Raw genomic sequence first — 26,350 nt, forward strand, 5'->3', positions numbered from 1 at the left:
TTATTCTAGTTATAATTATTATCCTTTAAAAACACTTCAAGTCTAGCACTTACTGTACTTGTTTTATTAATAAATTTTCTAAAATCTCATGTTTGTTTTATAATTTATAAATATTTGCTGTACATGTTGAGTGTGTTTATAACATTTTTCATTAAAAATATTATGATTTATTGGGCTGCTATTTTCAGATTGAAGTCCTATACATTCCCACTGTCGTCCGTCTGTCCGTCCTTCGTTAATCTCAAGAACTGTGATAAATGAAAATCGAGACCACATATGGAAAGATCAAGGAGCGGAGGCTAACTACATACGAAATTCCTGTCTGAACCGAAAGTCACGTGATTTTTAAAAATTAAAATCTGATTAAAATTTGCATATAAAATTTTTATATATTAAATTATAATTTAACTATTTTTAATTAAATTTTAATAATCTTGAAATACTTGCCATCTTGCAATCGATGTATGACTGATTTTTCTGTTTATTGTGGAAACGACTCTACTTATTTCTTTTTTTCGCTTCAGTTTTCTCATTCTTGACATGTTTAGGACAAAACTTTTTCTAGTAGCTTTAAAATGAAATCTCTCATTAAAGAACATTCTTGAAAATCTCCAATCATTCACTAACTAACAAGAGATTATTCTTTTTTAAGGATTGAATCTAGCCTCGAATGATGGATTTAAAAATAAAAATAATAATAAGAAGAAAACAATATCAAAAAATACTTTCTCATTTTAGTTAATTGTCTTTACTTATCCTCGTGGCTAGGTGATGCATTTTTAAATAAATGGCGATGACCTCATTATTATTATAACAAGTACTATTCAATCTATACTTAGCATTGTAGAATCTTTTCCTAGCAAAAATTATTCATATCTTAGAATAGAGCAACAAATCTTTATACTATTTAAGTACTGTATTAAAATAAATATCGTTTATAATAGATACAATACGTACGGTAATATAAATATAGCGATACATCAAACATTATTAACATAAATAAATATTTTAATGCTAAAACAGTAGCATAAATAAACACTCAATATTATTACTTTGTGTAAATATAGAATACATTTTCTAATATCTGAATCGAAATCTGCAATGTAATATTAACATTCTTACATAAGACTCAAATAAAATCTATATTTACTCGTACAAGTGAGAGTAAACATGAATGTATAAGATTTTCTATTGTCAACTATGAAAAGAAAGATTTATCCCTTCTATAAACCAGAATAAAAATTTAATTATCCGTATCATTAACAGTGTAATATTCTTGTTAGATGTCTTGTAGGGAAACACTACTTTCATTAAAATACAAATAAGATATGAAAGATGAATAATATTAAAAGGTAGTAAAGTTTAAAAGGTGTGTGAATTTCGTGTTGTTCAGTTTCCTTTATTCGATATGATGTCTATATTTACATTACGTTTGAAAGAAATGTATCAAAAGAAGTAGAAATGATACGAATTCATTTTGCTCGACTTATTCAACTGTATAATGTAGTAAATTTGTATATATACATTATGTAATTTTTTTAGAATTTAAATCCTTTACACTTTTAATAAGAGTATTTTTGTTTGTATCAATTATTTTCTTTTACGTTATATCTTATGAAAACAAAGAAATATTTACTAATTCTGTGTGTACCGTCCTTGTAATCCAAAAAAAAAAAAAAAAAATTGATTCTGGTAGACGATCATACAGCAATGGTTAGGAAATTTACGGTTTATTTACAGGGCTTTTTATTCAAATGCACTTCTGGTTGGCTTATGCTCCCAACCCCTCTTCAGTCTGTCAAAGAATACAAATTATGGTTAGTTTCACGACAATATTAAACAACACGTAAGATGGATTACAATAATATAAAAACTTACATGTTATATGATGGTACATCTTAAAATTATGTTTCTATATTTTAACACAGGTGTATAACCATTCTCTATAACAAAAAAAATTTTTTAAATTATTGCGATTAATACAATTTGATAAAATATGTACAGTTATTCAATTTAGATTTTTTATATAAAAACTTACATTTGTAGTAAATCAGTTAGTTTTTACTCTACTTTACCTCATTGGAAATAATACTGTAAATAAACCGTAAATTTCCTAACCATTGCTGTACGATCGTCTACCAAAATCAATTTTTTTTGGATTACAAGGACAGTACACACAGAATTAGAACATACAGCAACCATACTTACTACGTTAAGAAATATTTACCTTCTATGTGTGAAATATTTTATAAAGATAAAATATTTGCAGTTTTTTTAATTATATTATTATTATTTAAGTTATTAAAAATAAAATGAAAAGATTTTAAATCATTATTTTATAATTTGAGAAATTAAAGAAGAAAAAATAATTTTATTATTATAATATTATTCAATTTATTAGTATAGAAATTTGTAACATAGTGACGACTTCTGATTTCTAAATTTTTTGTGATGTATTCTTTGAGGAAAACAATGTAAAATTATTCCAAATTAAACATTTTTTGTTTCATTAACAAAATAATCTATAGTTCTTCTAGCATAGACATACAGTACTTACAGTACAATGAAACTTAAGAAGATGCTTTTTATAATAAATAATTATTTGTAAATAAAATAGTAAAGGCCATAATAAATACTACATAATAATATAAATAATACAAAAAACGAGCAATTATTTATTTTGATATTGTCACAATGCCGGACTGCAATTTTTAATTTTTTAAACTTAAAATATATGCTCTGCACCTCAAGTTACTAGTGGCTTGTCCCTGTGCAACATACTTTTCCTATAACAATAGAGTCGTGCCAATCATCTAACACATTTCAAGGGAAGATTTAAATTGAAACTTCCTGTTTGTATCGGAAGTTCTTATACAATTAATCGGGCCTCCTACTCTTGATCTTTACATATCTGTTTATATCATAACTTCCTGTTTGTATCGGAAGTTCTTATACAATTAATCGGGCCTCCTACTCTTGATCTTTACATATCTATTTCTGATATTCATATATATAACTCCAATCTTGAGATTAAGGAAAGACGAACAGACAGACGAACGACAGTAGGAATTTATAGGTCTACAATTTTTTCAAATTTCATCTTAATAAAGTTAAATAAAAATTGTTTCTAAACTGTTACATGCAAGATTTAAAAATTTCTACAACGAGAACTTCTGTTTGTCTATACAAATCATAATTCTAGTAAGTATAACTGTACTAAAAATATACATGTAAAATAAATTGATAATAAATTAAACTAAAAAGTTACATCAACCTATTACGTTTTTATTTGTATTAAATTTTTGAATAAAAAAAAAAAAATATCAACAGCGAGCATAAATTACGTTACGTTAATAACCTGGTGACGTCATTCGCAAGACATTAACATACATGACAGGTCGTAAATATTTAAAATTCTTTTTCATGTCGACAGTTTTAGCATCCGAGCAAAATTTATTCTTTCTTTATTTCTCTAACTTTAATTTCGTTCGGTAAATTTTTATATCCCGACATAAATTTAATTAAAATTGTTAAAAGAATTAAAATTCATTGACCGCTCTGTTTTATTTCATAATTATTATTAATAAACTTTACTATTTATTGTTATTAATTTCATCAACTTTGCATTAAATTTTAATGAGTTCCAGTAAATAAAGGGAACGGGATCTCTTTAATTAATAAATTTAGTAATTTGTAAAAATTTTTAAAGCAATTATGAGAAACAAGAATATTATTAAAATATGTCAATAAAAAGTGAAAATAATGTTAGAAATTGTTGATTTTTATATTATATTTGAAATTATTTTTGTGTATTGTACTAAAGATAATTATAATTTAAAATAGTTAATAACTGATATAAAATTCTTTTATTATATTGAATATACAGTACTAAATAAAATTTAATTTACACTCCGTCTCACCTTTCTTTGTATATACTATAAATATAAATATTTATACATAATATTTCGTAGTATTTTCTCACATATTAGCTTAGGAAAGTTGTTGAAAATATTATTTACCTATCTGATTTCTATATATTTTTCATATAAAAATAAAAATAAATAAATATAGAAGTTGCAATATCACAATTTGTAACATTTAAATTTTATAACCTGAACTTTTCACGAGAAGAAAGCTATTGTTTATTATTTATTTAGAACAAAAACAAAAAGTCTCTGTTTTCTCTTTTTTCAAAATGTTATTTCGTAATGCTCTCACAGTTCAAAAAAACATAGTGTAATGATCCTTTCGACATTTATCATTCAGTTCACTTGGTGTATGTTTGAAAAGTTGCATCGAAACTAACAAACACATTCATTTTAAATTTAGTTTTTGAGAAACTTGTCGTATCCATTACAAAAATTAAACATGCAAGATGATGCTGACATGTAACCGTACCTTGATATCACAATAGGTAAACACATACTATTATCAATGACATTTAAAACTTAGAAATTGTAATTACAACGCTTATTGGGCTCAATTTTCAAATTGTAGAGCTATAAATTTCCACTGTGGATCGTCTGTCCGTCTGTCCTTCGTTAATCTCGCAAACGGAGTTAGATAGATGAAAAAGGAGACCAGATATGGAAAGCTAGACGAGTTAATTTTTAAATTAAAGTATGATTAAAAATTGTAGCCTGACATTGTGACGATGTGGCAATATATTTCTTACTACCTTCTAAATATACACTTTCCAAATGATAAATTAACATATTCCAGACAATTTTAAGATCAAAATATGAAATAAAACTTGATTACTTAGATTACTGTATACAAAAATGATTAGTATGTAGAGTATTTCAACTTGGTTTTTTATTAATATATCTAATCATTTTATCTTTATAATTAAACTGATTTGAATAATCACATATATATCAAATAAAATTAAAATAAATAAATAAATAATAACTCTAAAATCACCAGGAAATAATACTGCAAAATAATTCTCTAGGCCAGTTGGTAATCTTTTAGCAGATAAGCAATATCAGCAAAATCTGACGGAGTTACTTTTATCTTCCTTGCTTATCGGAATTAGTAAATGGAAAAGATAAGAAATTAGAAGTTACATTGGCAAAGATTCGGTATTTATATGACAGAAACAGAAAATATAACAATGCAATAAAATAAGTATTATTCTCAACATAATGCTAACGGGTAATTATAAAAAGAAATTTCAATTCTACACTCTCACTGTATATTATTATCATTATTATTATTATCAAGAAGCTATATCGGTTTCAAGAGTTTAACTGCAATAAAACCAAATCCTGAAAGAGATCGTGTGTATTGAAGACAGATTACATGACTAAAATTCAAACTAAATTCTACATATGTAGCTATATATATAAGAAATAATAATATCTAGCAGAAAAAGATAAAAACCTTTATATGGTTGAATTGAGACAGAACAAACCGTGAGGAAAAACATAAGGGAAAATGGATAAAGTGATGACATAAAAAAGATAAACATATGTCAATATTACAAATGGACTAAAGAAAAGCATTCGATCGAGCACATCATATATTCCTGTGGGATATAATGAAGTTAAAAATATACAGTGATACTTCAGAAGAAAACATCAGCACTCTGATCCATATGATGCGAATCGAAAAATGTTATAACACGTTTTCAAACGCCACAGGGAAAATATATATATATATAAAGTACACTTCCGCTAAAATCAGTAAATAAAATCAGGTTTTGGCGTGCTGCGTATGCAAAGAAGATACAAAGAAAAATGTGATAATAAATTAACTGCATGATTAAAATAGTATGAAGCGTCTATCGTATATAAAATCGATTGCATCGATTGAATTGTTTGTGTGCCTGATAAGCAGCGAAAGAGAAAAACTAAGTTTTTATTTCCTAATATTAAAAATGTAAATAAATGTTTGCATATTACACATTTTTATAGGTTACTTACGCGGGATGTACAGTACAATAAATATTGTGTTAAATTCAAATGGTTTAATTTCGCGTAGTCAAAAATTTGAGATTGTAAATAGAATAATATTGTTATATTAACCTTTTAAATGTGGGTTTACCCTATGAGACTACTTCTTAGAAAGCAATCGTGTTAAAACTATGATTACTATAATGGTTTAGTAATTTAAGTACTTTGACAGATGTATATTTGTCAACACATTTGCTTTATGATCATTCTGTAGTACTATATCTAATTAAATTTATTTGTAAATGTGTATATATACGGAAAACTATTTTTAATTTTTTTCAATTCTCTTATAATATATAATCGATTCGATTGATTAATTGTTAGAAATTTAAATAAATATATATATATTTTATTTACAGCATGAAATTTATTTACATTTCAATTTAATAATATCTAATTTTTTTTTATTACGAATGAAATGAATTTTCTATATTTTTATTAATATTTTATTATAATTTGATACGAAAAGAATTTCATATGTAAGTAAGTACGAAATAAAATTGAATTATATTTTTACGCTCTTAATAAAGTTAGTTCACTAAGAGAAAAAAGAGACGTTCAATTCTGATGTAAAATAAAAATGAATACTGCTAAGTTAAAGGTTATTAAATTATGTAAAATGTAAGTTAAATAACATCAAATGTTTTATATTGTTATAACCTTAACGTAGAGAGTTAAAAAGAAATAATATATTTGTTTTTATCACTGTCGTACACTGTACTAGCCACTTTTGGTAAATATTTGTGGCCCGTCTACCTACAATTTGGCCCTTTAATTGAAAAGATTAGCACCACTGGAATAAGCAATTATGTTACAATTCTATAATGATTTGGGGTGTGTTCGGTTCGTACTTGTTTCATGATGATGATAAAAACATCATTTAAATAGTAAACATCAGATTTAAATATTATATAAGATTTTAAAATAAATCAATTTATATACGTATCTATTTCTCATTTTAATTATTAATTCAAACTTAATTAAATATCTTAAATTTTTTAAAATCTAATCATTTCAAATAAATAAATTTCAATTAATTTTAGATACTTCATTAAACACTAAGAAAAATTTTGAAAATTCTAACAAAGTTCACGTATTAAAAAATAATTTCTTATTATTACTACATGCATTGTATTTTGTAATTTATTTGAGATAGGCCTTAAGATATAATAATCATTTTTATTTCGTGAATTATTTATATATTTATCAAGATAAACAACTTTATACCAAATAATTTAATTACTATTAATCTTTTTGATCAATATTTCAATTAACATTTTTCTTTATTTATTCAAACAAATAAAACTCCGGTTAATTTTTCTCTTACATTTTTTTCGTCATTTAAATAACTAAGTACGAATTTTTTTTAATGAATATCGTAATCTTTTCACATGAATCTGTGTTGTAAATTAATTTTAAAAGCATTTGCAACGAACATAAATGCAATTTAAAAAAAAAAATTCTATTGAAGTCAATACAGTATCAAAGAAAATTTGATCAGATTACGAAAGTTTTAAAGGAGGAAAAAGTTACAAAAATTAATTAAAATATTAGATTAAAATCTTTAAAAGATTCGTTTCAATACTGTAACTTTTGTTGTTTAATATGAAAAAATTTATGCGTAAACAGTCTTCAAAGGTTTATAATTTTTTTATATTTTTAATAATTACGTACAGCTTATATAAATTTTTATAAATAATAAAGATAATCTGTTTAAAATATTTTACAAGATGGTAAATATTAAAATTTCTGCCAAAAATATACTAAAAGCAATTTAATGTTGTTACTAGAGATCTTTATTTACCAAAGAGAATTTGTGCAATTATTTTTTATTGATTAAAAAAATTATATTCGATAATTTCAGAGTGAGGAACTAAGTAAAAAAAAATCGATCAATATATTTGTTTATGATGATAAATTATTTAAATTTCAAATCGTTATTTTGTTTTCATTCGGGATCAATCACATGATAGATGTAGATAGGTTATCATTATAATATGAAAAATGGTTCCTGTGGTTTTTTTGGCTCTTTCATTCTTTGAAATTCGAAGATTATGGGGTGGATAATACCTAGAGTTATAACACAATGACATAAAATTTGATGTTATCGTCATTTATCTTTATTAATTTGTCTTTTTTGTTTGTTTCTAATGATCAAAAAGATTTATTGATAATTTTTGTAGAGTGATATGCTATTATTTTTCCGAATTTATTTTAAATTTTAAAGGTAGAGAGTGATCCAAATTTTGTTGAGAGTTAATTAATACTTTTGTAGGTAATAAAACTTACTTAAAATCTCGCTCCAATTACTTATCCCAGTCGTAACTCTTTAAGAAATCTCTTAAGCTCTTTTCGGAACTTGTAGAGTAACATTTTCTTCGTTTCTGTAATAAAATGTCAGCAAACTCAGCCCAATTTTCTGACCTTACTCAAACATGGTTTTAATATTTTATCAACGTGACGCATTCTCTTAGCTATAAAACCAGTAGAAGCACACGTAAATCTGTAATAGTAAAGAGTCGTGATTATAGTAAAACAGTAAAAAGATTTTAATTATTAGTAAAGACGAGATTCAATTTCACTAAATAGTACAACAAATTTAATTTGATATTTACGTTTATAATTGTTATTAATGCGCGAAGATATAATAATTTTCTATTGTAGGGTCTATAATATTAAACAATTGATAGGTAGTTAATTTATATTGAGTTCAATTATTAATATACAAGATTATACCGTGTATTTATAATTAGTAACTGGCATACATTAATTTTATATTAATATAAGTGTAAATTTATATCGAGAAAAATTCTATATTTTCAAAGATTTTGTTTGATGGGATTAAAGTAGTAAATTTCGAGAAAGAATTTTTAAAAATACTCTTTACAACTCTAGATTTTTACTTTAAAATATTCTTATTATTCTTGAATTATAAAATATATTTCTTCCGTTTTTAAAATGGACTTAATGTTTCCTTTTTACTTAAAGAATAAGTTATACATTATAAAAAAATATTTAAGTTCCTATCGATGGATTAATCATAGAAAAATTCTGTTAACATCCAAGTTACTAAATAATAAATTTCTTTTCCATTTCTATAAAATCTTTTTCAATACTACAAATATAAATTTTTATGACTTATAACAATCACTCAATCAATCAGTCCATCTTTATTAATATTTATACCATATATAAAAGTCAATAAAGACTGTAATTATTCTCTTGTTCGGTATTTAATTCTTTTTGGTTGCTATAAAAGATAAAAGCCTTATAACTCATACGATTATATACTTATATACAGTATTATATAAACATATAATTAGATGTCATGTAACAGTTGTTAGTGTAAAGTTACATACTATCATATATCTGATAGAATGCAACTTAATACATGACTCATTAATTCAATGTATAAACATAATCTAACGAATTATATGGCTTTTGATTTTTATGGTACACAAGTAAAAATCAAAAGTATAAGAGAATTACATAAAACCTATCAACGAGTTGCATAACTTTCCCATCCCCATGATTTTTTGATTCAGGGCACCTTGAAACGTGGAGAAATGCAAGAGTTTGGGTTTTTCTGTATGTATGGATGTTAGTGTGTATGTGTGTGTGTGTGTGTAATATAAATTTTCATCCAGTTTTTAGCTTAATAATTCCTGTGAATTTTCTCGAAAATTTCTGAAATTTTGCAGGGTGATTTGTGTAGTGGATGGGGGCCATATCAAGGTTCCTTTTTGATCTTTGGAGAGACACTTTTTGATCGATCGCCATATTTTCCTTGTGTTATAAGTAAAATATTTTAGAAACATTCGAAACCTTGTTCAGAAATGTCATTTACTGGTTTATTTAATAACCTATATTAATGCAAAATTCAATATTTATTAATCTATCGCTCGACAAAATCAACGAAATAATATAAATATATATTAATATTTTATAATTATATTCATTGTAAAACTTTTTAAGTCTTTCGAAATTAAAAATTAATAATAAGTAATTTTGATGCAAACTCATAAAGACTTATAAATAGAAAAATAATTCATCGGTTTATTATACAGTGCAATTTTTATGTTGTATCTAAGAGTCAAATTAAGATTACATACATTTCCTTTCTACTCGTATAATTTAAATTTGAATAATAAAAAGAAAATACCTGAATTAAAATTGGTAAAAGGATGATTCATTTGCATGTAAAAATCCCACTCTTTTACAGAGAATTTCTCCCGTCAGCTGTTGGTATCATTAGCTGCTAATTAACTTTAGGATAACTTTTACTTTATGATAAGAAAATCGTGTTTTAAACAAAATTCAATTTCAGAGATGTCGAAATTTCCCAGTAAACATGTAGAAGAATAATTGGCCTCTTAAATTCTCCAGTTATTTTTGTAAAAATGAAAAATTCTAGCGAATATATTAAAGAATTTATTACAGATTTTATTTAGTAATATGAAATTTTTATTATTATATTAAACATTTATTTTTAAAAAGGTTTTATCAAGGAAATAAATAGAGGGAAACAGAGCAGAACAGAACCACCTATATTACTTTCTCGGCTCTGTTATATAACAGAGGGAAGGTATGGCAATCGGTCAAAAAATGACCCCCCCCAAGATGTTTACGTTTTATGGGCTTGGAGAACCTTGAAACATCAAGAAATGAAAAAAAATAATTTAGGGATCTTTTCTGTATGTATGGATGTGCTGTGTAGGAGGCACGACCCTCTTTGAAGCTATTCCTGTGCTTTTCGTAGAATATTTCTGAAAGCTGAAAGTTTGCAGGGAGGTTTGTGTATTAAGGGGATTGATGCTGTTTAATTTTGGCGGTTAAAGGTCGAGGGGTTAAGGAGATAGATGTGTCATATCTCGAGTGGGTCAGATTTAATGAAGATTTTACTCGTTATCAGCATTTAAAATGTTTTATAAAATTCGTCCTTGCCGTCTAAATTTTATAATAATTAACTGCTATACTTTCCTTCTGTTATATTGCTCAAAAAATAACCCCCTTCCGAAGATTTTTGCATTTTTGAATTCAGGGAGCCTTGAAACGTCGATAAATAAAAAGGTTAGGGTTTTTTTCTGTTTATATGAATATTAATGCGTGTGTGTGGGAAGTACGATTTTGCTCACTCACTTTGTAGCTTAATAACTCTACCTTTTATCGAAAATTTTTCAGATTATATGTGTTAGGGGAATCGATACTATTAAATATTGGTGGTTAAAGATCGAAGGGTGGGGAGATAAAGGGTCGTGTGTCATATCTTGAGTAGGGTCGGACTTAATGACGATTTTATTCGTTATTAGCATTTACAACTTTTTATAAAGCTCATTCCTACCCTCAAAATTACGTTTTTGCCATTTTATAATAATTAAAAATATAAAAAGTTTTCTTAATAAAATAACGTAACAGATGGCGCCACCAAATGTTTCAGGGAAAAGTTAAGCAACTCGTTGCTGGATTTTATTTTTTGTTTTGGTAAGCGAGTGATATAAATTAGGGAAAACTTCAAGAAATTTATAACAGAGCCTGCACTGTCGAGGTCATTGTGAGTTGGCAACCATGTGCTGAAGCAGAGCTCATCTCTTTTTCCAGCAATATAAACTGATTCTTAATATAATATTCAATATTCAAATATTCAAACAACCTCTGCTTCTGGGACGGAATCTGTTGAGGGATGGATCATTTGTCAGAAATGTTTCAATTGGGCCCATAATTCCTGTGCTGAAGTGAACAGTGACAATGAAGATGCTATTCTTATTTGTGAATTTTACCATTAATTAATGGTAAAATTTACAATAATTGAAAACAGCTTTTTACTTAATCTTTCAGACTGTTCCAAGCAAGTGTTGCAATACACCCAATTTTGACAAATAATATTTACATAAAACAAAATGAGCTACAGATTAATATAATTTTATCATTGTTTATTTTTATGTAACAAAAATAACAGGTTTTTCGGTCCAGGGCAGTAAGCAGAACGGACAAAAGTGTAATTTTTATGTCACAAATAATAATTGATGTTCATAATTTTTGGTAATTTTAAAATAAATATTGTGTCAAGTAGTTAAAAGATAAGCTTGTTTATTTTCAAACATCTTTGTGCATCATTTACTACTTTACAATCCTTAAAACCTTGTGTCCGGCTCTATATTTATGCTATTAATTTTACTTTGTTCGAAAATGTATTAATACAGTACTAATAAAAAGAATAAAATTTTGGTGTAAACCAAGGATACGTCTCGCTCGTTCACACCAAAATTTATATACTCTAATAAAAAGTATGAATAAATTTTATTAACCATTGTAGATATGAAATGTATCCGAAATTAAAATAGTAAAACCGAGATTTATATTTAATTTTGTAGCCAGTGTCAACAAATACTATCATCATCATTACCATCCAAATAATTACAATTTCTCAAGCTTCATCCATTAAAATTTCTTCCATTTCATTTTTATAGTAGAATTTTCTTTAAAAAGATTTCTGGCATCTCAAGTTTCAAGCTGTTTCACGGCATCATTCCATCTTCTAGGTGATTTACTCTTCTTTAACTTTTATAAACGCCTGTAAATATATATTTTATATACTTTTATAGCTTATACTTTAAATATTTTCAATTATTTTAACACAGAGTATATTATTGATAAAGTAAATAAACAGTTAATTAAAATGTCTCGTAATTTGACATTCGTTAAATTAATTATTTATTTACCTGTAATATTTTAATTTCGCCTATTATTATAAATTTACATTAAAAATTTTAATATTTAACAGTTGTAAACGTAGGAGATTCTGTGGATATTAAATTCGCAAAAACAAAACGAGCGGGAAAAATCAATAAAATTGGTGAAAATAAGCTTGTTATTGTCGGTATAATTGATTTTATGATGGAGTTCGTCATTAGGAATTAATGAAACGAAAGAATAAATAAAAATATTTTAATGGAAATCATAATGGAAACCGCAATTTCAGGTACTAATGGAGTTAAAGTAGTTTTATACTGTTAATATAGTAAAGGAATAAGGCACGTGAATAAGAAATCAATCTGGCTAACATAAAAATAAATAATAGACAAGGAATACAAGTTAAAATTTAAAATGAGATAATTGAAAATACTTTAATTTTAATTATATTAGTGATTTCAATGTAATGGGTATAATTATAGAAGCAACGATACAAGTTATTGGGTTGAAATTTCCAAATTGCAGACCTATAAATTCCCACTGTCGTCCGTCTGTTCGGCTGTCCTTCGCTTATCTCGAGTATGGAGTTAGATTTTTTCCATTTATATCATTTATTATCGAGCCTAGAAATGCAAATCATTGGAAAAAAATCCTGAAAGATCTGGTAAAACTCTGAACATCTGGAGAAAATCGAGACCAGATATTTCTATATCTGGTCTCGATTTTCGTCTATATAACTCCATTCCTATCTATCCATCTAATTCGATTTTCGAGACCAGGAGATCCAATTAACTAAATACCAAGTGATGCGATTTTTTAAATTAAAATATCATTAAAAATTGCAGTACGTCATCGTGACGACGTCACAGTAATATACATTCAAATTTTTTTCTCTTAAATATTTGCAACTTTGATTGACAGCGTAACTGTAATAGAAACCTTTTTTTTTTTTCTATCAAAAATTCTTCTCATGCAACTATAGTAACATAAACAATTTAATAGTGTTTTATCGGTATTGATCGAGCCATTCTCTAGGAAAGATTAATTTAAGAAAAAAAATTCCCCCGAAAAAGCGAATGAATTTTAGAGCACTCTCGAAAAGTATAAAAATGGATATTTTATCGTATGAAAATAATAAATTTGAAATATTTAATTTGATTTTTTTTCAGGAAAGAAATAAAACTGTTTTGTTATGTGATGTTAAATTAAAGAAATGACAAGGAAGCGGAAGAAGAAAAAAATCACAAAACTGCTTTTTAAAACGGAAAAAAAATGTTCTGGTCTTAACTACTTGTTCTTACATTTTGGACAATAGGACTACTTTTATCTGTCGCCATGGTTACAGTTGTTTTCTATCCTGTAAAACTCCCAAAGCGATTTGCTTCTTCAAGCAAGAAGGTCGGTTTTACAGAAAAAATTTTCTTAAATCCTGAATCAAAGAAGGGGGAAAACGAAAAAAAGGGAAACTTTTATTCAATTTTATATTAATCAGTTTATCTTTCGACATTATTGAATTAATTTAGTAATTTGGCTGCTAGAATCGAACATTTGGATGAAGATTTACTTAAACGTATTATATTAAAATAATTTAATTTGTCATTAGTATAAGATATAAGCGTTAATTAATCACGTCATTTGTAAAGTGATTAATTACAATATTTGATTTTTACGCGTGCTTATTGATAAATAGATTAATATATATATATATATTTTTTTATTATTATAGAACTTTGAGTACGAGTTAATTATACTTGACAGGTAATATAAATTTTAATATTCTAAATTAATCTTACTTTTTAAAAAGTGGAAGCAACCTTGTTCGTGATATTAAGAATTATAAAATTATAGTATTATTAAAAATAAAAACAAAATAATCAAAAATAATCAAATTAAATAATGTAAGATAATATATATATTATTAAGTTAGCACAATTTTAATACGATACAGCAACAAGTTGCGTAACTTTCCGGGCTAAAAAGTTAAAATTGTTTATAGCGCCGTCTGTTATGAGATTTTACTTTAAAAGCTTTTTATACTGTTAATTATTATAAAACGTTGAGGGTATAAACGAATTTTATAAAAACATTTTAAATGCTAATAACGAGTAAAATCTCAAAGGACTCCCTCCCCTCTATCTCCTTACCCCCTCGACCTTTAACCGCCAAAATTTAATAGCATCGGACTCCCTAATACATAAATCTCCCTGAAAAATTGTAAAAATTTACGACAAAAGGCGTAGGAATTATTAAGCTTCAATCTAGATAAACAAATTCATGCTCCCATACACAGACACTAACATCCATACTTATAAAACAAGTCCCGAATTTTTTGCATTTCTCGACGTTTCAAGAACCCCGAGTCCAAATACGTGAAAATCTTAGGAGGTGAGTCATTTTTTGACCGCTGGCCACACTATTCCTCTGTTATATACTGCATAACAGACGGGAAAGTAATATGAATATAGAAAGATCACGTGAAAATAGAAATGGAGCCTTGTCTCTGAGGCTCGCATAGATCACAATAAACAATAAAAAGTTATGGCAAGCTTTTCATTTTATATTTTAATCTAGAATAGAAGAAAATATATTCTAGAAAATATTACAAAAATTTTAAAATGTAATATGAGATATTCTGTGATAATATTAATATTTATTCGATTGCTCTAAGCTATTGTACTGTACATAGCAAGAACAAAGAAAACAGCCAAGATTGTTTAGAGATAATGTTTTGGACCGTGTTTATTTGTATTTACGAGAAAAATTCTTTTCCTTAAGCGTTAAGGATCGAATTCAGAAGGAAATTGTTAATTTTGCTCTCCCTCTTCAAAGATCCTGATATGTAATATCTCAATGTAAGGCCCGACTACGTTTATTAATAAAAGACAACGTTGATATACATCATTTTTTCGTGCGTGTAAAACTTGAAATTATTTAATAATATTTTAATTTAATACTCTGTATTTTTTATAATTAATTATAGTTGAAGTATAATTTAATTAAAAGTTTATTTACGAACACCTTTAGGGATGATTCAGATGAATAATATGAAATATAGGAAACGTATAAAATTATCAAATTTTTCTTAATATACCGGTAGAAAGTAAATTAAACAAATTAATTGTAAATATATAGACTTATAATTTACTGATAAATATAGAAACTCTGTAAATAAATAAATGATTTACGTATTTACATCGGAATAAATGTATTCGATGCGAAAATATAAGTTTAAAAAGTTGTTTTACAAAGAAAATTGTGTATTAAATGAAATTGTGTTTTAAAGACTACACAATGTTATACTGTACAACTTGATATATAGTTTTACATTCAAACAAAATTTTATTTGAATTTATACCGGAATATCACCGTACTAAAAAGTCAAGTGATAAAATTCTGTATCAATTTCATTGTAAAGACTTGTTATATCAGTACACTAGACAGGAAGTAGTAAATTGTTAGTTTTATACAGAATATATTTATGCTCTCCTTTCCAAATGTTTCTTTGTCTATGCCTGATAAATGCAGCTGATTTTTGAAACTTTATATCAAAAAATGATGACATAAACATTATATTCTTTTCTCTTTAAAATATAAAGTTAAAATAATAAGAAAACTTTTGAATATCTAAGTTAGTTTTTTTTTTTTTGGTAAGAATGAGGTATTATAAATTATTACACTAATTATTTTCTATTATACACCAGCAATTACGTTGCCTGGCTGCAATTATTAATCATAGATTAATTTTTTTTTTAATTTTAGCAACTAGTTGCTTAACTTTCCCTGCAACATTTGAAATTGCGTGGCGCCATCTATTATGTTATTTTATTTTAAAAAATTTTACATCATTAATCATTATAAAATGACAAATAGCTTGATTTTAACAGTAGAGATAAGTTTTACAAATAAAACAAAATTTGTAAATGCTAATAAAAAGTAAAATCGCCATTAAGTCCAACCCTACTAAAGATACACACGACCCCCATTATCCCCCCACCCCTCGACCTTTATTCACCAAAATTTAACAGCATATTTCCCCCTAATAAGCAAACCTCCCTGCAAAATTTCAGAAATTTTCGAAAAAAATCACGGAAGTTATTAAGCTTTGAACAGGATGAACAAAATTGTGCCCCCCTACACACAAGCTTTCTATATCTGGTCTCCATTTTCATGTATCTAAGTCTGTTCTCGAGATTAACAAAGGACGAACGGACAGACAAGTAGAAGGACGACAGTGAGAATCTATAGGTCTACAGTCCGAAAATTGCAGTCCAATCAATACAATATGTTAAAATATTTTTCAAGAGCATTGACTATAAAAATGTTAAATTTAAAAATATAAATATCCATATAATGCGTTTGCGTAGCAATAAAAAATAGAAATTACACTGAAGCATTTTACTGAAAATTCTATATTTTTATTTCAAAAATGTACATTTATATTGTAATATATTATCTTATATTTGGATTTAAAATATAATAAAAACAATATACATTCGATATAGTTTAATGATGTCATATATAACACAAAATTGAAATTAAAATGGAAATATATATATATAATTCCGAGTTTCTATATTTATTATTTATTAATAATGTTGAAATATTTAGTAGAATTAGTAACGTTTCCAAAATTTATTAAAAATCGTAACTTTAAATATACTGAAATAATACTCATTAACTATAATTTAATTAGTAGAAACTTTAAAGATAAACTTCGTAACTCTTTTTTCAATTATAATTCTTCATGTTGTTTGGTTAGTTTGATGGAATACGGCCATGCAACAAGTGTGCGATTTGCCAAGGTGATACCTCCGAGGAGGACATTTTATGGGAACTGACCCTTATTTAGGTGTTTCACACATGAAAAATATTTATGGAAACTGGGCTTTAGTTAGTTGTTACATATATAAAGAAAACCTGGAAAACTCCACGCGGCCAATCCCTTATGAGGTGCGAATCCGCGAGTAACTACCATTTCAATACTGTACAGTTGATTTATCCACTCGGCTACTGTAGACAACATCATATTGATGCAACAATATCTGTAAAATGCCTATACAACATTATGATTGTAATCCATTACGAGTTTTATACAGTATTTACTATTTAATAATATTATTTAAGTATCGTTTTTTTTTCTCAACTTTAATATTTATTTTATAAAACAAGAATTTGCAGAGTAAACGTATGTGCAATTTAAGTTTTAAATTAACAAATCTTTAATTATATTGAATTCCTAACACGTCTCGTTTCATAATAAAGTTGTAAAAGATCCAGATTACAGTATATATAAGAACAGATGAAACTTACTTAAAAATTCTTTACAAAATATCAATTTAAATGTGTACCTCTGTTTAAAAGGGAGTCCAAATCATTATTTGTTTTCGTTATACTGTAAATTTTTAATGATTCAATACAACAAGCATACATCAAACAATGTAACTTCATTAAAACTTCCTTCACATTCATGCAGGAAACTTTATTTCGTACAGATTTCTGATTATAAAAGAGAAAATTATAAAAGTTAAACAACATGTAATCAGATTATTTTAAAATAAAATAATTAAATACTTTGACTTAATTAAGGACAGATTGTGTTAAATTAAATAATGATATTTTTAAGGCCAGTTTTTATGGACAAACTTTTAAATCAAATTAAATTTTTTCCCTTATTTGTTATTGTCGTTATAACATAATTTAGTGGCAATAAAATCGTGATTTTAAAATTCGAAATTTTTAATAACAAACGGGAAATGATATAATTATTACTTTCCCTGTGTTACATATAACAGAAAGAAAGTAATTTTCAAATTTTTGGATTCTGTGGAACTTGAAACGTAGAGAGATTCAAAAAAGTGGGTAATTTTTCTATTCATACGGGTGTATTGTGGGTGAAGACACGATTTTCTTCACCCAGTTTGAAGCTTAATAACTCCTCTTTCGGAAAATTTCAGAAATTTTGCATAGAGGTTTGTGTATTAGGGGAATCAATGCTATTAAATTTTGGCGGTTAAAGATCGAGGGAATGGAAACATATACGGAAATCACGTGTCATATTGATATCTACAATGGGGTCGGAATTAATAAAGATTTTAATCGTTATTATAATTTAAAATCTCTTTATAAAACTCATCTCACTGAAATTTGTAATATATTTGAAACTACATTATTATATAACTTTTGTAATTAGGTCACGTTTTCAGTTCAACACTAAGAAGATGGCTGGAACACGCAAACAGGTCACTATAATTTTAGTTAAAAGCCTTTTACTTTTTTCGTATCTTACGTTACTTGAATGTGTACTGAATACCGTAGAATTACAACGTATTCGTGACCGGATATAATTTCTAGCATTGAGATAACTTTGATACCATTTTATCTGGTTACAACGAATTTCTCTTTATTTATTGTTGTGCGACTGTGGTGACAATATCAAATGCTTGTTTATATTTAAAAAAACAATAAAGAAGCTGAAAATTAATATATAAATTAAAATATAAACGGGTTGATTAACACAGCCAATATCTTTGGGAATGGAAATTTTTAACCTACTTCCTTAATCAACAAAACTGGAATGCTAATTAAAAGCAACAGTTGCAAACTTGATTGAAGTCCTGCCTCAGATGACATTTGAAGTTAAGATTAATTCACTTCTAAAGAAACTTAATTTGTTGGTGATTACAGATCGATCCGGAAACGAGTAAACTATAAAAATGTTTTTATTTTTTTTTTTTTTTTGCTACAGGCTTTAGAAACTAAACTTGTGTTGTCAATTACATTATGGCCCTCTTTGAAAAATCTGTACCCTGACAATAGAAGAGTTTCACAGTTTACACAGTAAATTAAATTGAGTTTTTTCACTCCATAGAAAAAGACACTTTCTTGTAATGACGTGGAAAAAATTTTAAGCGATCGCAATGTTGAGAAAAACTATACAATTTTATTGCATCGAAGCACTTAGATCGTACAAATCTATAATAAAAATCCAGCAATGAGTTACTTAACTTTCCTAGCAACATTTTAAAATGCGTGTGTGCTATCTGTTATATTTTTAATTATTATAATGTGACAAAAAGTTTAGTTTTGAGAACAGGGTCGGGTTTTTATAAAACATTGCAAATAATAACAAACGAGTAAAATCGTCATTAAGTCCGACACTATTGAAGATATGGAACACGACCCCCTTTATCTCCCCACCCCCTCGATCTTTAATCATCAAAATTTAATACAGTCAATCCCTCTAATAAACCCTGAAAAGTTTAAAAAATTTTTGACAAAATGTGCAGGAGTTATTAAGCTTGAAAAGAGTGAAAAAATTGTTCCCCACACGAACACATGTAGAAATAAAAACCGAATTTTTGCATTTATCGACGTTTCAAGTTGTCCTGAGTCCAAAAATGTAAAAATCTTGGGGGAGATTATTTTTGACCGATCGCTATACTTTCCTTCTGTTATATATCGAATAAGTAAAATCCGGAAATAAGCCGGAAAAATAAAAAATATGCAGCAATCATTATTCACAATATTATTCTCTTTACAGCGAAACATTACTCATAAAAAGTCGTATATATTTTAAAATAGCTATTGATAAAATTTTCTAAAGATATCAAGTCTTAATCCATTTATCAACAAATCTACGTACATTTAAATTTTGAAATATCAGTAATGTAGCATATCGAGAGAAATTTCAAATATAAATATTGTAGCATCATCAATTTGATATCCAAAATTTTTTTCCTAATATATAGTCTTTTGCTACATTTAACATCTCAGAAATATTAAATGTAAGATTTTCTGCTATTTTAAAATATATTTCATGAGATTTTCTGACAGCAAAAATTTCTTGTAATGTTAAAAAATTTCATAAGTGTACGTTTCTTATTTAATAAAGTTTTAGTAAGAAATTATAACTGTTTTACTAGTTAGAGTGATTCGGGGTAAGATGGTAAGCGGGGAAGATTCCTAATTTTTGTTATTTTCAAACGGTAACGTCAGATATTGTCATGTGTTTGTACGATGAATCGTTGGGCCAATATTGAGTGCGGAAAGTTATAGTTGGCTACCGTTACCACATTTTCTACATCTGAGAAGAACAAAAGCAAGATAAGAACGAAGTTTTTGTTGCGAAATGTTTCTAGAGTCATTTTAAAACTAAAAGTTCAAATAGAATTTATTAAAAATTGCGAAAAACAATTAATGTGTGATGTAGTTAAGGTTCTAAAGTTTCCATTGTCAGCTACCGCCGACCCCGATCGGACACACTAGAACACGTGACTCCACTAGGCATCTTACCCCGACAAATGGGAAAGAAGCCACATTTTTCTTGGGGTAACATGCCTATTATTTGAGTTAATTGAATTCCAATATGCCTATGTTTAATAAATTTTTGTTTTCTCGTTATATTGCAGGATATGCATAGAAATTATATAAAGATTTCTCAAAAAAGTTTTTGGACTGAAAAAAGCATTCAGCTAGCTATAGAGCATGTTAGAGAACGGGTGAGAACTTAACAATACTTATACTGTGCTGTTACACTTGTTATAAAGTACTTTGTACTACATATGCAATAAATTAAATTTTGTTAAGATATTCGAAAATTAATTTCATGTAATTATATTTGTTATCTTACCTTAATGACGTTTGGCATCTCACCCGGATACTTGGGGTGAGATGCCTAAAATGCCAGACAGTGAAAAAGTCGTCATTTGAAAAACATGGTTATTTGAAAAACATACTCAAGAATATATTTTCGTTAGAGGCCTCCAAAACCCAAATTATTGCTAGAATTTCCTTCATAAGCAAAATGTTAGGCATCATTCCCCGAATCACTATATATCTTTACATGTAGATATTGTTTAAAAAATGGCCCTTCAAGATTTTTACACTTTTGTACTCAGGAACTCGAAACTAGAAGAAATTAAAACAGATTTGGAGGTAATTTCCCTGTATGTATGGATATACATACAGGAAAAACCACCAAATCGTTTCGGATTTCTCATTATTGTGTGTATTGAAGGTGCACGATTTTTCACCCTATTCAAAGCTTAATAATTCCTGTGCCCGTTTAAAAAATTTGTGAAATTTCGCACGGCGCTTTATGTATTAAAGCGAAATATTTTTAGAAATTTTCAGAAAAATCGGGCTATTAGTTCGGGAGAAATATCCCTATCCCCTTAATATCTCCTGAACCAATCTGAAGACTTGTAAAGGTAATGGTAGCAATTATTATGGATGAAAACAAATTTTTAACCAGCATTTTTATTTATTACGTTTAATCATAATAAATAATATTCCTTTTATAAATAAAAAATATAACCTATAAATTCTGTTTCAATATATTTAAAAAAAAATGCTTGTAAATTTATTTTCCAGTTGGTATCAAGAGTCCATCTATAGAAAAAAAAACTCTTTACCATAAAAGAAATAAGATAAAATCTATGCTAGAAAAGAAACTGAAAAATTCGATTTTCATATTATAATGTAAGGAAAAAACTAGATACAGTACATAAAGACTTTATTCTATAAGAAAAAAAAATGTTCTAATGGTCAAAATAAAAGGCATTTCACTTGTTGAAAATAGACGTAATTTCTGATAATTTACTGTATCATTAAAATTTATTATTCATAATAAAAACTGTATATTTTTAAGTTTTATATCAAACAATATGGGTCGGAACTTTTGATGAAAAGATATTGTTTTGGTAAGTCGTATGGAATTTGTCAAGATAGATATTTTTCACTCTTTCAAGTGCAAAACGATTGTCGTAAAAATTTTACGTCATTTTTCAATCGATATTCTTTCGTCGTAAAACATATTGTCAGGTTTCAAATATTATTACGTCATAAAAACTTTTACTACATCTCAATCAGTCGTTGTTATAATATACTTTCAAGGATTAGGCATACAGAATATTAAAATTACCGCCATTTGCTTCTATAGTGATGGTAAGTGTCTAGAATATCATGCTTCATCGACAGATCTACTAAAATAATAATTAAAAAAGTATGGTAAAGATTTTCTAATTTACAAACCTGTATATATGATAAGAGTAAATCATATTCTAAATATAATTTCGAACATCCTCTACTGGAAATTTCAGGAAAATTCTTATCTATAATATAGCCTTATAACACCTGCCACATGGTTAGGAATTGTTCTATACCCACACTAAAATTGGACAAATTTTTAATATAATCCTGAAATGTCTTTTACTAAAGGGGCACATTATAAAATTACACATTAAATGTTTAAAAATATCTTTAAAATTAATGTAAAATATATTTAAAAAAAAAAATAAGTATCACTGCTGTTATTAATTTTCCATAAAAAGCAAACCAAAATAAAGAAGGAAATTAAATATTAAAATAGAAATGTTTGCGATAAGTTTCTATTAAATAAATTATGTGCTTAGTGTTTTTGTAGCTTTCAAATCTTGCATGTGGAATAACTTATAAATTAAAAAGCCGAATTCCATTTAACAAAACTATTCGAAGAAACAATAGTTTTATCAAATATTTTCTATAACTTAATTAAAATAGTAAAATTAACCTATAATGCTAATGAATTTAAGCATCGTTGTTAGTTTTACAAGGCAGGCGACATTTTCAATTATCTTGATTTCACCAAATATTTTAACACAAATAAATGAATATAATTTGGTTTTACAGTGATAAAAAAACACATTTAAATTTTATTATTATTAAGGTGAAATATGTTGTGATGTTACAACAGAATTTGAGATTATGTCCTCCAAAAGCCGGAACTATTCATTGTAAACAACATAACACATCATACGTACGTGTTCCAGAACACTTTAATTGAAAAAAACAAGTGTTTATGGCTACTTTTAGGAGTCCGCTTTAGGTTAAGCCGTTTTAAATTCGTACAAGATACTTTGTATTCCAAAACAAAACAAAAGAACGTTTTGTTTTGGAATACAAAGAATCTCATATCTTCGTTTTTTTCAATTAAACTGGAATACGTACGTGTGGTGTGTTGTGTTGTTTACTTAAGCCCAGGTCACACTATGCGATTTCCAGCCGTGCGGGCGACTGCAATTTGTTCTACTCGCGACGGTTGCAAACGCGCATCCAATCAGAAAACGTCTTTGTGCCACGTCATACTTTGTGTTGTATATTTGTCAACATATCTTGATTATAACATTTGTATTAACTGAGTTTCAGTACATTTAAATGCTATATTTGATATAAATCAAATCTGAATTTATAAAAGTTATTGTTAGATTTATTTTAAAAAGTTTGATTACTTTTAATAATATACAATTTAATAAAATAAATGCTGATATAAAAGAAAAAAAATATATTGATTATAAATGAATTAAATCATTCAAGCTTTCCTCTAAACCACTTCAACCCTCAAATATTCACTTTTATAAGATTGATAAATAGCATCCAAAACTTCTTGGATAATGACTGATATCGAATTATGGCCCACTCTAAATTGATATGTCAAACTACGAAACGTTTTGCCTAAATTATATATAAGTATTGGTATTCATACGGATATATCCCCTATAACCTTCGGCATCCGAAAGCCTTAATTCATTCATCAGCTGGTGAAAGCGAGATTGTTTAGCTCGTTTATTTTCATTTCGCCAAGTTTTAACCCAGCATGAATGTTTTCTCTTATTTTTCTTTTCGTATATTCTCGCCAGCTCTAACAAAATGATCGCCTTTTTTCTTTTATTCATTCCAGAAAAGGAACTGCTTGCTATTTTAATAAGAAAATTAGCTAAAATTCCGTAAATACTCTGAAGTAGAACGTAAAATGTCGGTGAACACACGAAAGTAGACAAAAACAAGCTACTGTAATTTTATTGGTTTATTATAGAGTCACGTGTTCCGAGTTGCAACGTCAACGAACAATGTGTGACCACGAGAAGACGCGCGCGACTTGCGCTTGTTGCAGTTGTGGTCGCCTGCGCGGCTGGAAATCGCATAGTGTGACCAGGGCTTTAGAATTTGAGATTTTATGCCACAATGCAATTCTATTTAACAAATATTTTAAAAATTATTTAATAGATTGTTCGTGTTTGATAGTTAGCACATACACTAATCACTCAAGTGTATTATAGAATACAATTGAAAAACAAATAAAACATTTAAAATTTTAAAAAATCTAGACTTAATACAGACCAGTTTAAATAATTTTTATAGTCTACTTAAATACCTGAACGATAAAAATTGAGTACAGTAATAAAAAACTAATATTAAAAATAAATACAATTGAAAAATAGAGTCTGTAAAATAGCTCATAAAGAATTTATTGTGCTGTGATCTTAATGTATTATTAAGTGAAAACATAATGCATTCTGAAATCCATTAAAAAATAAAAGTGTAGAAAAAATTTTTTTCAGTATATTCAGTAAAAAATAGAAAAGTTTTTATTTTAAACACAGAATTCTGTTTATGAATATTTAATATTAAGTTTATTTCAGAACTCTACCGAAAAATCCCACATTTATAATATATATACATATAACTGTAATATGACAGTATATATTAGAATATAAAATAACTGCATTATCTAAAGTGCATCGATTTTATACGTTTCGCAGAGATCAAAGTTTTCATATTAATTACATTAATTAGACACAGTCACTACTCCATCTCTCCAGCTATTTATCTTATAAATTATTTCATCTATTTAAATTAACTTCGATACAAGATTTACAAGAATTAGACATTAACACGTACTGTACACGTCTCTATAGGTGACCATGCGTGTATCTCCTTTCTAATGTATATAACAATAGTATAGAAGAAAGAAAGGACCTATCAGCAGGATGCTAATAGCTTATGTAATTGTGGTTCACGTCTACAACCGAATACTTAATATGAAGTGTTTCTAGGAGAAAGGAGAGAGAATTTCAATCTTGCAGGTGTTCTGATAAGAGCTAACCTGTCATGTACAGTGTACGAAATAGTTTTCAATATATTCCATTTCTGTCTCTTACACTATTCGCTATATATATTTTTTATCCTGTAATTGAAAACTAATGAGTATCCGGTTTACCCACTTTCACCCTTTTAAACTCGATTCTAATTTCTTCTTTTTAGTAAATTAATAAAACTCGAGGGTATTTATGCTATTATTCTTGTTAAATTCATCGTTTTAAGTGGATTGCTGTTATAACGGTGCAATACTTTTCACGCTTTAAAAAATAATAAATATTTTTGTCGAATAATGAATTAGTTATCAGAAAAATAACAAATTACGAATGTTATATTTGTCCATTTTCGTTTTATTCTAAGATTTTAATATATAGAAATAAATGTAAATAACTTTTAGAACATTGATATCCACAGGCAATTTCTACATTAAATAATTCTCCGTAGATAATGCTTCTTTATAAAAATAAATTTGATTAAGTTACATGTTACTGTATTATTATTATTATTTTCCAATATTTTTATAAAATGGAAACGATATTGATAAAAACGATTTCCACTTTATATTTATGTATTAAAGATTAATTGAATGGAAAAATAATATATAATATATACCGATAGTATTTTTTTCATAAAGTGAAAACTAAATTGGTTAGAAAATGACTTCCATTTATTGCATAAAATTGCTTATTTTAAAGTATTTTATTTTGAAAATAGATCTTATAAACTAGAATGTTTATTATTGTGACATCGTCGTAATGCCTGAAATTTTAAGTCACGTGACTTACGGT

The 26,350-nt window shown here is 26.8% G+C and overlaps 2 long non-coding RNA genes across 2 annotated transcripts; both read right to left on the reverse strand.

Moving 5' to 3' along the window:
• Positions 1 to 453: 453 nt before the first annotated feature.
• Positions 454 to 10,343, reverse strand: LOC136973191 (uncharacterized). The gene is made up of 3 exons (XR_010880458.1): positions 10,120 to 10,343; positions 8,247 to 8,460; positions 454 to 856 (listed from the first exon to the last, which is right to left on the reverse strand). It is a non-coding gene; the product is annotated as an uncharacterized lncRNA (long non-coding RNA).
• Positions 10,344 to 12,366: 2,023 nt separating this feature from the next.
• LOC136973192 (uncharacterized) lies at positions 12,367 to 18,147 on the reverse strand. The gene is made up of 3 exons (XR_010880459.1): positions 17,996 to 18,147; positions 17,529 to 17,700; positions 12,367 to 12,528 (listed from the first exon to the last, which is right to left on the reverse strand). It is a non-coding gene; the product is annotated as an uncharacterized lncRNA (long non-coding RNA).
• Between the last annotated feature and the right edge of the window lie 8,203 nt (positions 18,148 to 26,350).

This window comes from Centruroides vittatus, unplaced genomic scaffold, assembly GCF_030686945.1.
Source record: "Centruroides vittatus isolate TY-2023 unplaced genomic scaffold, ASM3068694v2 contig_3103, whole genome shotgun sequence".
NCBI lineage: Eukaryota > Metazoa > Arthropoda > Arachnida > Scorpiones > Buthidae > Centruroides > Centruroides vittatus.